The sequence below is a fragment of the Macaca fascicularis genome, chromosome 8, assembly GCF_037993035.2.
Source record: "Macaca fascicularis isolate 582-1 chromosome 8, T2T-MFA8v1.1".
NCBI classification, from domain to species: Eukaryota; Metazoa; Chordata; class Mammalia; order Primates; family Cercopithecidae; genus Macaca; species Macaca fascicularis.
The window spans coordinates 101,599,259-101,609,971 of record NC_088382.1 but is presented as its reverse complement, the minus strand read 5'-3'; the positions used below and the strand labels follow the sequence as shown (position 1 = coordinate 101,609,971).

The 10,713-nt window shown below is 40.8% G+C and overlaps 1 pseudogene; it reads right to left on the bottom strand.

The window, feature by feature from the left end:
• Positions 1–2,573: 2,573 nt before the first annotated feature.
• Positions 2,574–10,465, bottom strand: LOC102143730 (small ribosomal subunit protein bS16m pseudogene; annotated as a pseudogene).
• Between the last annotated feature and the right edge of the window lie 248 nt (positions 10,466–10,713).

The window sequence follows — 10,713 nt, the reverse complement described above, 5'->3', positions numbered from 1 at the left end:
GAGCAATGATCAGTTTTATTTTAACACGACTTTGGTTTTGCTATTTTATGAAGTAATTTTTCCTGATTACAGAAGCGTGACAAAAAAAGTTGGAAATAGTAAGAAATATAAAGAATGGAAAAGTAAATTACTCTTAATCACATCACCTAGGGCTAACTACTGCTAATATTTTGGCATATTATTTTTTGTATATTTTGTGCATATTAATAAATTTGTAACCATAATATATATGCAGTTTTATTCGGTTATTCATATTTAATTTTTAATTATATATGTAATTTGCTATTACCTTAATTAGTATTCATGAATAGAATTTTCCAAATGGCTTATAAACCAAAAGGCTCTTTCCGCCCCCTTCTATTTTTTTCTAACTCGCTCTACCTTAGAATCTTTCCACTCTTAATGCATATTATCTTATTACTTTCTAAAAAGATTGCATTAATTTAAAACCTTACTACTGGCCTATGAGAGTGCTTGCTTCAGTACCTTCTCACCAACAATGGGTATCATTACTTTCATAAATCTTGACAATTTGATATTTAGAGAATGGTATTTCAATATTCCTTTGTTACAGTTTTTTAAAAATTCCTTCTAAGAATTATCTATTCATTTTCTTTACCTACTTTTCTACTGGAGTGTAAAAGTGTGTCTTATCACTTCTTACATCATCTTTATATATTGAGGACATTAAATTCTGATCAAATTAATTTTTGTAAATGTTCCCAATTTCACTTTTATTTATAATTTCTTTAACACATAACAGTTTAAATTTTTATTCAGGGAAATTCATTGGCCTTTGCTACTTTCATTTTTTCCATTGATTTTATGTACTGTAAGACAATCATTATTTATTTATATATACTCTTTTAAAAGTATTTTGTTTTGATTTTCAGAAGAATGATTAAACTATTTGCCCATCAAATATTCATAGTGTTTCAATTTTAGTATATGTGCTGTTTAAATCAGTATATAATCTAGTTTTTTTGTGGTTTGATTATGTTTTACATTTAACTCTGGTATACTGGAATTCATTATTATGTTGAGAATCCATATTGACATTTTTCACAAATAGCCAATTTTTCCAGTATAACTTGTTAATAATTTATCTCCCCCTACAGTCTTCTGATTTTTTTGCTTAAATATTAAATTTTTGCATCTGTACATGAAAATACCTAATTTATGGCTGTCCTATTCCATCCACCTATCGGTAGATTCTACTTGATGACATAATATTGTTTTAGTCTTTGGTGCTTAATAAGTATGTTTTAATATCAGTTAAAGCAAATCCCTTTGAATTAGTCACTTAAAAAAATTATGTGTTGTTCTTATCTATTGTTTGATGAACTTTAGAATCATCGTATCCAAAATCAGTGGCTAGGTGGGGCGCAGTGGCTCATGCCTGTAATTCCAGCCCTCTGGGAGGCTGAGGCAGGTGGATCACCTGAGGTCAGGAGTTCAAGGCGAACCTGGCCAACATGGTGAAACCTCGTCTCTACTAAAAAGTACAAAAATTAGCTGGGTATGGTGGCACACACCTGTAGTCCCAGCTACTCAGGAGGCTGAGGCAGGAGAAAGGCTTGAACCCGGGAGGTGGATGTTGCAGTGAGTCAAGATCACACCACTGCACTCCAGCCTGGGCAACAAAGTGAGACTCCGTCTCAAAAACAAATAAATAAAAAATAAAAAAATAAAATAAAATGTGCCATATGTGCCATATGTCACTTAGCACAGTTCTTGGTACATAGTAAGTGCTCAATTAATGTAAGCCCTTAGTTATTCTTTTTCCTCTGTCTGGAATCTTTGCCACTCCATCTTTAATCTTCTTCATTAAATTAACACATGTTCATCTTCCAAAACACAGGTAAAATGTCCCTTCTAAAAACATCATAGATGTTCTTAATGGTATCTAAAATGGTGAATCCTTTCCAGAAGGTATTCAATTTACTTTGCCCAGATCCATCAGATGAATCACTATCTATGACAGCTCTAACCTTACAAAATGTATTTTTTAAATAATTAGATGTGAAAGTCAAAATGATTCCTTGATCCATGAGCTGCAGAATAGGTGCTGGATAGCAGGTATGAATATAACATCAGCCTCCTTGTACATCTCAAGCAGAGCTCTTGGACGACCACATGCTTTGTCAATGAGTAGTAATATTTTGAAAGTACTTTTGTTTGTTTGTTTGTTTCTGAGCATTAGGTCTAAACAGTGGGCTAAAAATATCTAGTAGACTATGCTATAAACAGACGTACCATCATCCAGGCTTTGTTGTTCCATTTATAGAGCACAGGCAGAGTAGTTTAGCATCACTCTGAAAGACCCTAGGGTTTTCAGGATGGTAAACGAGCACTGGCTTCAACTTAAAGTCATCAACAACATCAGCCCCAGCTCTGTGTCCCACAAGAACAGATCTCTCCCTGGGCCCTGCTCAGGCCAGGCCAGAAGAACAAGGGTGACTCAGAACACTCCATTTATTCACCCCCAAGTCTAACAAAACTAAAATCTCTGCACAGTGTTTTAAGAGGACCTTGACCTTGTTTCCACTCTATGCTCACCGAAGTTAGCTCACTTATGTTTCTGTAGCTTCTGCATCTGTTTTCTGAGACACTAAGAGGACTTCACGTGCCCATTTCCTTCACAGTCTCTCAGCATTTGTGATAATCTTAGGATGCAGAGGGAAAAAGCCAGCAAGACCCAGAAGCTTTTGCATAGATTTAAGAGAGGTGGGTTGCACAGCCAATCCAATGCTGGATCCTGTCAAGGTTGAGGGCAACAAGATTTTCCCCATGACTGTTGGGAAATGAATCATAGGAGCCCAGCTGCTCTACCAAAAGACCATCCCTGGGACACTTGCTGTGACCAGCCACAATGGTGTAAAAGGGCCGGTTGGCACAGCTGCCCAGGGCAAGGCAGATGGTTAAGTGACCCCCATGGTAGGCCTTGCAGAGGAGAGTAGTGAGGTGGACTATGGTGCGGCTGGCATGTGGCTCCTTGGAGCATCCCACTACCCACACCAACCAGCTCTATGACCTTGGCGGGGCAGAGGACTGACACAGAAAGCAGATGCAGGTGGACACTGGGCCATGCCACCTGGCTACCCAAGCTGGAAAATCTTGACTCTGGAAGCAGATAATCCACTCACCCCACAGACTTTTGTCTTTGTCTTTGATTTTCAGTTTCACTATGATGTTCATAGGTGTGTTTTTCATAATGTTTACCAGGCTTAGGTTTGTAGCACTTCTTGAATCTGTGTCTTGATGTCCTTTGTCAATTTTGGAAAGTTTTTAGTCATCATTTCTAAAAATATTGCTTCAATATTTTAATTTTTCAATATTTCAAAATATTGTTCTCTTTCTCTTTTCTTTTGGGAATTCCAGTTAAATGTATGTTAGATCTTTGAATTTGTGTTTGTATTATCTCTCCCTTTTACTCTACAGCTTCAGTATAGATATTTTTTTCTGTCCCATCTTCCAATTAATGAATTCTCTCTTCAGCTCACTTTAACTTGCTCTTAAACCCACTGTGTCAGTAACTACATCTCAGCTTCAAACCCAGCTAAATGGGTGTCTGCAAACCACATTTCTGCTTTGTCAGTTGGTTCTATATTAGAATTTGCCAAGAGGCAGCAATGGAGGGATACTGCAGTTTTGGGAAAAGGAGGAGGCATTTGCTTCTTCCTGTTTATTCCCTGTGGCTTTCTATAGAATTTCTTTCTCCTGGTAGTTCCTTTGAGCATTACCCCAGTGATGTTTCTCAAAGTGCTTTCTTGTAGCAGCAGCTAAAACCAGTTTATAGTTTTTCTATCTCTTGAAGAATTGACTTCAGAGACCTTAGATACCTCAGAATCTCAGAGATTTAAGTTCCATGCTCAGAGACACCACCAGAGCCAAATGGCCACTGCCTCCTCCTCCAAGTCAACAATAATTATATTTACTGTTTTCTCCCAAGCTTTTGAGGTATAGTTAACACATAAACATTGTACATATTTAATGGATTTAATATGATGTTTCAATAGATGTATATATTGTTAGATGATTCCTTCAATCAAGCTAACTAACCTATACATCATCTCACATATTTATGCACCCCCTTGTTTGTGTGTGTGTGTGAGAACAATTAAGACCTACTCACTTGGACAATTTCAAATAGTTATGCATCTGAGAATAACATTCTGAGAAATGCATCATTAGGTGATTTCATCATGGTGTGAACTTCTTAGAGTATACTTACACAAACCTAGATGGTATAGCCTACTACACACCTAGGCTCTATGATATTTTCTATGGCTCCAAGGCTACAAACCTGTGTAGACACAAATTCAACCTAGGTTTTTTTGGTTTTGTTTTTGTTTGTTTGTTTGTTTGCTTTTCTCCTTACTTACTGATCAGTTTGCAATGCTATTTAACTGTTTTAGTTACAGAGGTTTATATCAAGTCTTGTCAGAAAGAAGTTAGAGAATTCCTATTCCTTATTCAAGTTTGATTACCTACAGTATGTCTGTGTAACTTGAATATGGTTAGAAATATCCCTCAGAGAAATTATGTTGACTTTGCAACTTATACTACTTTAGTAGAGAAAGTATTTATTTATTTATTTATTTTTAATTTATTTTTATTTGTTTCGAGGTGTGATCTCACTCTGTTGCCCAGGCTGGAGTGCAGTGACAACATCTCAGCTCACTATCGCCTCAACCACCTGGGCTCAAGTGATCCTGCCACCTCAGCCTCCCTAGTAACTTCGACTACAGGCACACACAACCCTGCCAGGCAAATTTTTTTTTTTTTTTTTTTTTTTGTAGAGACGGGATTTTGCCACGTTGCCCAGGCTGGTCTCAAATGCTTGAGCTCAAGCCATACACCTGCTTCGACCACCCAAAGTGTTGGGATTACAGGGATGAGCCACTGTACCCACTTTAGTGGAGACATTTTGAAAAGTGAGAGTTAATTTAGATATTTTGAAATGATCATATTAATATAAACTTGAGGTGAGTTTTCATAAGCAAAACTGGATCAACAAAATGACCTTAGGTGTTATAACCAAATATTCAAAAGAACGAGAAACATCAGGCTAGGATATATTTTACTCTCATTGAGTCATGAGCCATACAGTCTATGGATTTGGGAAGTATTTAAAAAGACATATAAGTCCATCAAGTTTATTTGCTTATTTTTTTTGAGATGGAGTCTCACTCTGTCACCCAGGCCAGAGTGCAGTGGTGTGACCTCTATTCACTGCAACCTCTGCCTCCTGGGTTCAAGCAATCCTCCCACCTCAGCCTCTAGAGTAGCTGGGACTACAGGCATGCACCACCACCCAGCTAATTTTTGTATTTTTAGTAGAGATGGGGTTTCAGCATGTTGGCCAGGCCTGTCTCAAACTCCTGACCTCAGGTGATCCACCTGCCTCAGCCTCCCAAAGTGCTGGGATTACAGGCATGAGCCACCACACCTGGCCAGGTATAAGATATTAAAAGTTAGCTGGAAAAGATGCTTCTGAAATTTTAGTGACCAAATTAATGAAATATCAAGTCAAGTAACCTAGTCTAAGTAGGTCAAGGTGGGGCTTTTTTGAATAAGTAAAGTAAGTTGGTGACATAAAAGGGTCATGGGCCACCGGGCCACTTTCTTTAAATCGTAGAGTAACTCCCATAGCAATGATAAATAGAGTTCAAGGTCACAATTGAGAATCCAATCAGTGTTCAAGCTGAAATCTCTGTTTGTTATGTGGCTTTAAGCATCTGAGATGGTCTCCCCTTAAATTGCTTGGGATGATAATGTTTTTTCCCTAGTTTGTTATCATCTTCAACCCTGGAAATTTTTCGAATTGGGTGTAGAAGTGTTTAAGAGACTTAAACGCATTGCTCATTCCCTCATTTCATCCAGAGGCCCTCTCTGATTCTAGATTCTGTAAAAGAGAGCCCCACCCACTCCATCATTGCTTATTCCCTCATTGTGCTTTAGTTTTGCTCTATAGCATCTCTCATTACCTACAATATGTTGCATATAATAGAATATATTTATTTCTGCTATTTGATTCTGTTTTTCCTTTGAAATGTAAGCTCCTCCAGGGTGTGGATTTTGTTTGTTGCTATATACCCAGAACATAAAGCAATGTGCCTGGCACACAGTAAGTTGTTATTACATGAATGAAAAATACTGAATAAAGGAGGCCTCTCTTTTCATGATTCCAAAGGAATCTGGTGAAGTTAAAATTGAGGAAGTAATTCCTTAGCACTACTTTGTTTTTGAAATGGCAGAACAGCACTTTCATTTTGAATAGTCTTTATTTTAGCAATCACCCTTTTTATTCTTACATCTTTTGGTTCTAAAGGACACAATAGAGATGGTCATTATGCACTTCTGTATTCTGATTATCCACCAAAAAAGTTAAACAAACATATTTAGAATCTTGCAATGTTGCAGGTTCTTTGCAAGATGTTTTAGATTTGGAGATTCAGGACACATCCTTGTCCTCGAGAGGCTTCTACTATTGTTGGGAGGCAGCAAGAAAACAATTCTTATAATATGTACACTAATACTGTAATGAGACATTTGCACAGGGTGCAAGGGGAGCCCAGAATTAGGGCATGCAACCCAGAATGAGAGAGTCTATGAAGATTTCCTAGAACAGATGGTGCTTAAACTCAGCATTGACTGAAAACATTATAATAACAAAAATAATACTGTCATCATTCCTTGAGTACTTAGTATATACAATCAACTGACAATCTTAATGTCATTTTTCTTGACAAAAACCCTTGTGTGGTAAATAATATTGAGAGGTGAAGCTGGTTGGGCTTCTGGGTCAGGTAGGGACTTGGAGAACTTTTCTGTTTAGCTAAAGGTTTGTAAACACACCAATCAGCACTCTGTAAAAATGCGCCAATCAGTGCTTTGTGTCTAGCTAAAGGTTTGTAAACGCACCAATCAGCACTCTGTAAAAATGGACCAATCAGCACTCTGTAAAATGGACCAATCAGCGCTCTGTAAAATGGACCAATCTGCAGGATGTGGGCAGGGCCAAATCAGGGAATAAAAGCTGGCCACCTGAGCCAGCAGTGGCAACCCACTGGGGTCCCATTGTATGTTGTGGAAGCTTTGTTCGTTTGCTCTTCACAATAAATCTTGCTTCTGCTCACTCTTTGGGTCTGCACTACCTTTATGAGCTGTAACACTTGCCATGAAGGTCTGCAGCTTCACTCCTGAAGTCAGAGAGACCACGAACTCTCCAGAAGGAATGAACAACTCCAGACACGCCACCTTTAAGAGCTGTAACACTCACTGTAAAGGTCTGCGGCTTCACTCCTGAAGTCAGCAAGACCACAAACCCACTAGGAGGAACGAACAACTCCAGACGTGCCACCTTTAAGAGCTGTAACACTCACTGCAAAGGTCTGCGGCTTCACTCCTGAAGTCAGCCAGACCATGAACCCACCGGGAGGAATGAACAACTCCAGACATGCCACCTTTAAGAGCTGTAACACTCACTGCAAAGGTCTGCAGCTTCAGTCCTAAAGTCAGCAAGACTGCAAACCCACCAGAAGGAAGAAACTCCAGACACATCTGAACATCTGAAGGAACAAACTCCGGACACACTGTCTTTAAGAACTGTAACACTCATGGCGGGGGTCCGCTGCTTCATTCTTGAAGTCGATGAGACCGAGAACCCACCAGAAGGAACCAATTCTGGACACATTTTGGCGACCACGAAGAGACAATCACCAAGTTGTGAGTACCATTGGACCCCTTTTGCTTGATATTCTGTCCTATTTTTCCTTAGAATTCAGGAACTAAATACCGGGCACCTGTTGGCCAGTTAAAAGCGACTAGCGTGACTGCCAGACTAAAGACACGGGTGTCAGGCTTTCTGGGAAAGGGCTCTCTAACAGCCCCCGACTCTTCGGAGTTGTGACATTGGTTTGCCTGGAGCCAGCTTCCGCTTTTCCTGTACTTCTGGGCTGAGCCAAGGGTTGACAGAGGGGAAAGCCATTCAGCTCCAAGGTCCTGACAACAAGTTAGTTGACCCTGTGGCTGTGAGTGGAACTTTCACAGTCATGTCACCCAAGTGAGACTCACCCATCTATCCTACCTGTCCTGACCCTTGCCTCCTGGGTCCTAGTGCCTGTCAGACAAACTTCCTCTCGCCTCTCTTCTCTGAGGCTAGTTCCACTTCTCAAAACCACTCCCTGTCTTTGGTTCTTTTCTAGTTTCTCCTATAAGAATGATTTGTAGTATAAACTTCAGGATGCTGTTACCTTCTTCAGGCACCTGGGCTCACCAATCAGAAAGATATAATCTTTGCCCAAAGCCCCTTTGTAGGAGGGACTATCTGGAATTTTAGGATCTCTCCTCAGACAAGCAGGCCTAACAAAAGCTGTTCCTGAAACTAGGATATGGGGAGCCTCAGAAATTGTATCCTTCCTACTCCAGTAAGTGAGGACAAAAGGCATCACTCTTCCAACTGTGGAGATCCCTCCCCTCCCTCAGGCTATGGCCCTCCACTTCATTTTTGGTGCATAACATCTTTATAGGACACGGGTAAAGTCCCAATACTAACAGGAGAATGCTTAGGACTCTAATAGGTTTTCTAGAATGTGTTGGTAAGGGCCACTAAATACAATTTTTCTCAGTCCTCCTTGTGGTCTAGGAGGACAGGCAAGGGTGCAGGTTTTTGAGAATGCATCAGTAAGGGCCACTAAATCTGACCTCTCTCGGCCCTCCTTGTGGTCTAGGAGGAAAACTAGTGTTTCTGCTGCTGAGTAGGTGAGCACTATTCCGATCAGCAGGGTCCAGGGACTGTTGCGGGTTCTTGGGCAGGGGGAGAAACAAACCAAAACTGCTGGCGGTTTTGTCTTTCATATGGGAAACACTCAGGCACTAATAGGCTCACCCTTGAAATGTATCCTAAGCCTTTGGGACCAATTTGATCTGCAGACCCTGAAAAAGAGGTGGCTCACTTTTTTCTGCACTATGGCCTGGCCCCAATATTCTCTCTCTGATGGGGAAAAATGACCACCTGAGGGAAGTATAAATTACAATACTACCCTGCAGCTTGACCTTTTCTGTAAGAGGGAAGGCAAATGGAGTGAAATACCTTATGTCCAAGCTTTCTTTTTATTGAAGGAGAATACACAATTATGCAAAGCTTGCAATTTACATCCCACAGGAGGACCTCTCAGCTTACCCCCATATCCTAGCCTCCCTATAGCTCCCCTTCCTATTAATGATAAGCCTTCTCTAATCTCCCCTGCCCAGAAGGAAATAAGCAAAGAAATCTCCAAAGGACCACAAAATCCCCCTGGGCTATTGGTTATGTCCCCTTCAAGCTGTGGGGGGAGGGGAATTTGGCTCAACCTGGGTACATGTCCCTTTCTCCCTCTCTGATTTAAAGCAGATCAAGGCAGACCTGGGGAAGTTTACAGATGATCCTGATAGGTATATAGATGTCCTACAGGGTCTAGGGCAAACCTTCGATCTCACTTGGAGAGATATAATGCTATTGTTAGATCAAACCCTGGCCTTTAATGAAAAGAATGTAGCTTTAGCTGCAGTCTAAGAGTTTGGAGATACCTGGTCTTAGTCAAGTATATGATAGAATGACAGCTGAAGAAAGGGACAAATTCCCTACCGGTCAGCAAGCCATCCCCAGTATGTATCCCCACGGGGACCTCGACTCAGATTATGGAGACTGGAGTCATAAACATCTGTTGACCTGTGTTCTAGAAGGACTAAGGAGAATTTGGAAAAAGCCCATAAATTATTCAGTGATGTCCACCATAACTCAGCGAAAGGAAGAAAATCCTTCTGCCTTCCTCGAGCAGCCATGAGAGGCCTTAAGAAAATATCCTCCCCTGTCACCTGACTCACTAGAGGGTCAATTTATCCTAAAAGATAAGTTTATTATCCAGTCAGCCAGATATCAGGAGAAAGCTCCAAAAGTGAGCCCTGGGCCCTGAACAAAATCTGGAAGCTTTATTAAACCTGGCAACCTTGGGGTTCTACACTAGGAACCAAGAGGAACAGGCCCAAAAGGAAAAGTGAGATCAGAGAAAGGCCACAGACTTTGTCATGGCCCTCAGACAAACAAACCTTGGTGGTTCAGAGAGGACAGAAAATGGAGCAGGCCAATCACCCAGTAGGGCTTGTTATCAGTGTGGTTTACAAGGACATCTTAAAAAAGATTGTCCAATGAGAAACAAGCTGCCCCCTCACCCATGTCCACTATGCTGAGGCAATCACTAGAAGGTGCACTGCCCCAGAGGACAAAGATTCTCTGGGACGAAGCCCTCAACCAGATGATCCAACAACAGGACTGAGGGTGCCCGGGGCAAGTGCCAGTTCATGTCATCACCCTCACTGAGCCCCAGGTACACTTAACCATTGACTTCCTCCTGGACACTGGTGTGGACTTCTCAGTGTTAATTTCTTGTCCTAGACAACTGTCGTCAAGATCCATTACCATCCGAAGAATACTGGGACAGCCTATAGCCAGATATTTCTCCCACCTCCTCAGTTGTAATTGGGAGACTTTGCTCTTTTCACATGCCTTTCTTGTTATGCCTGAAAGTCCCACACCCTTATTAGGGAGGGATATATTAGCCAAACCTGGAGTGATTATCTACATGAGTATGGGGAACAAGTTACCCATTTGTTGTCCCCTGCTTGAGGAGGGAGTCAACCCTGAAGTCTGGGCATTGGAAGGAACAAACT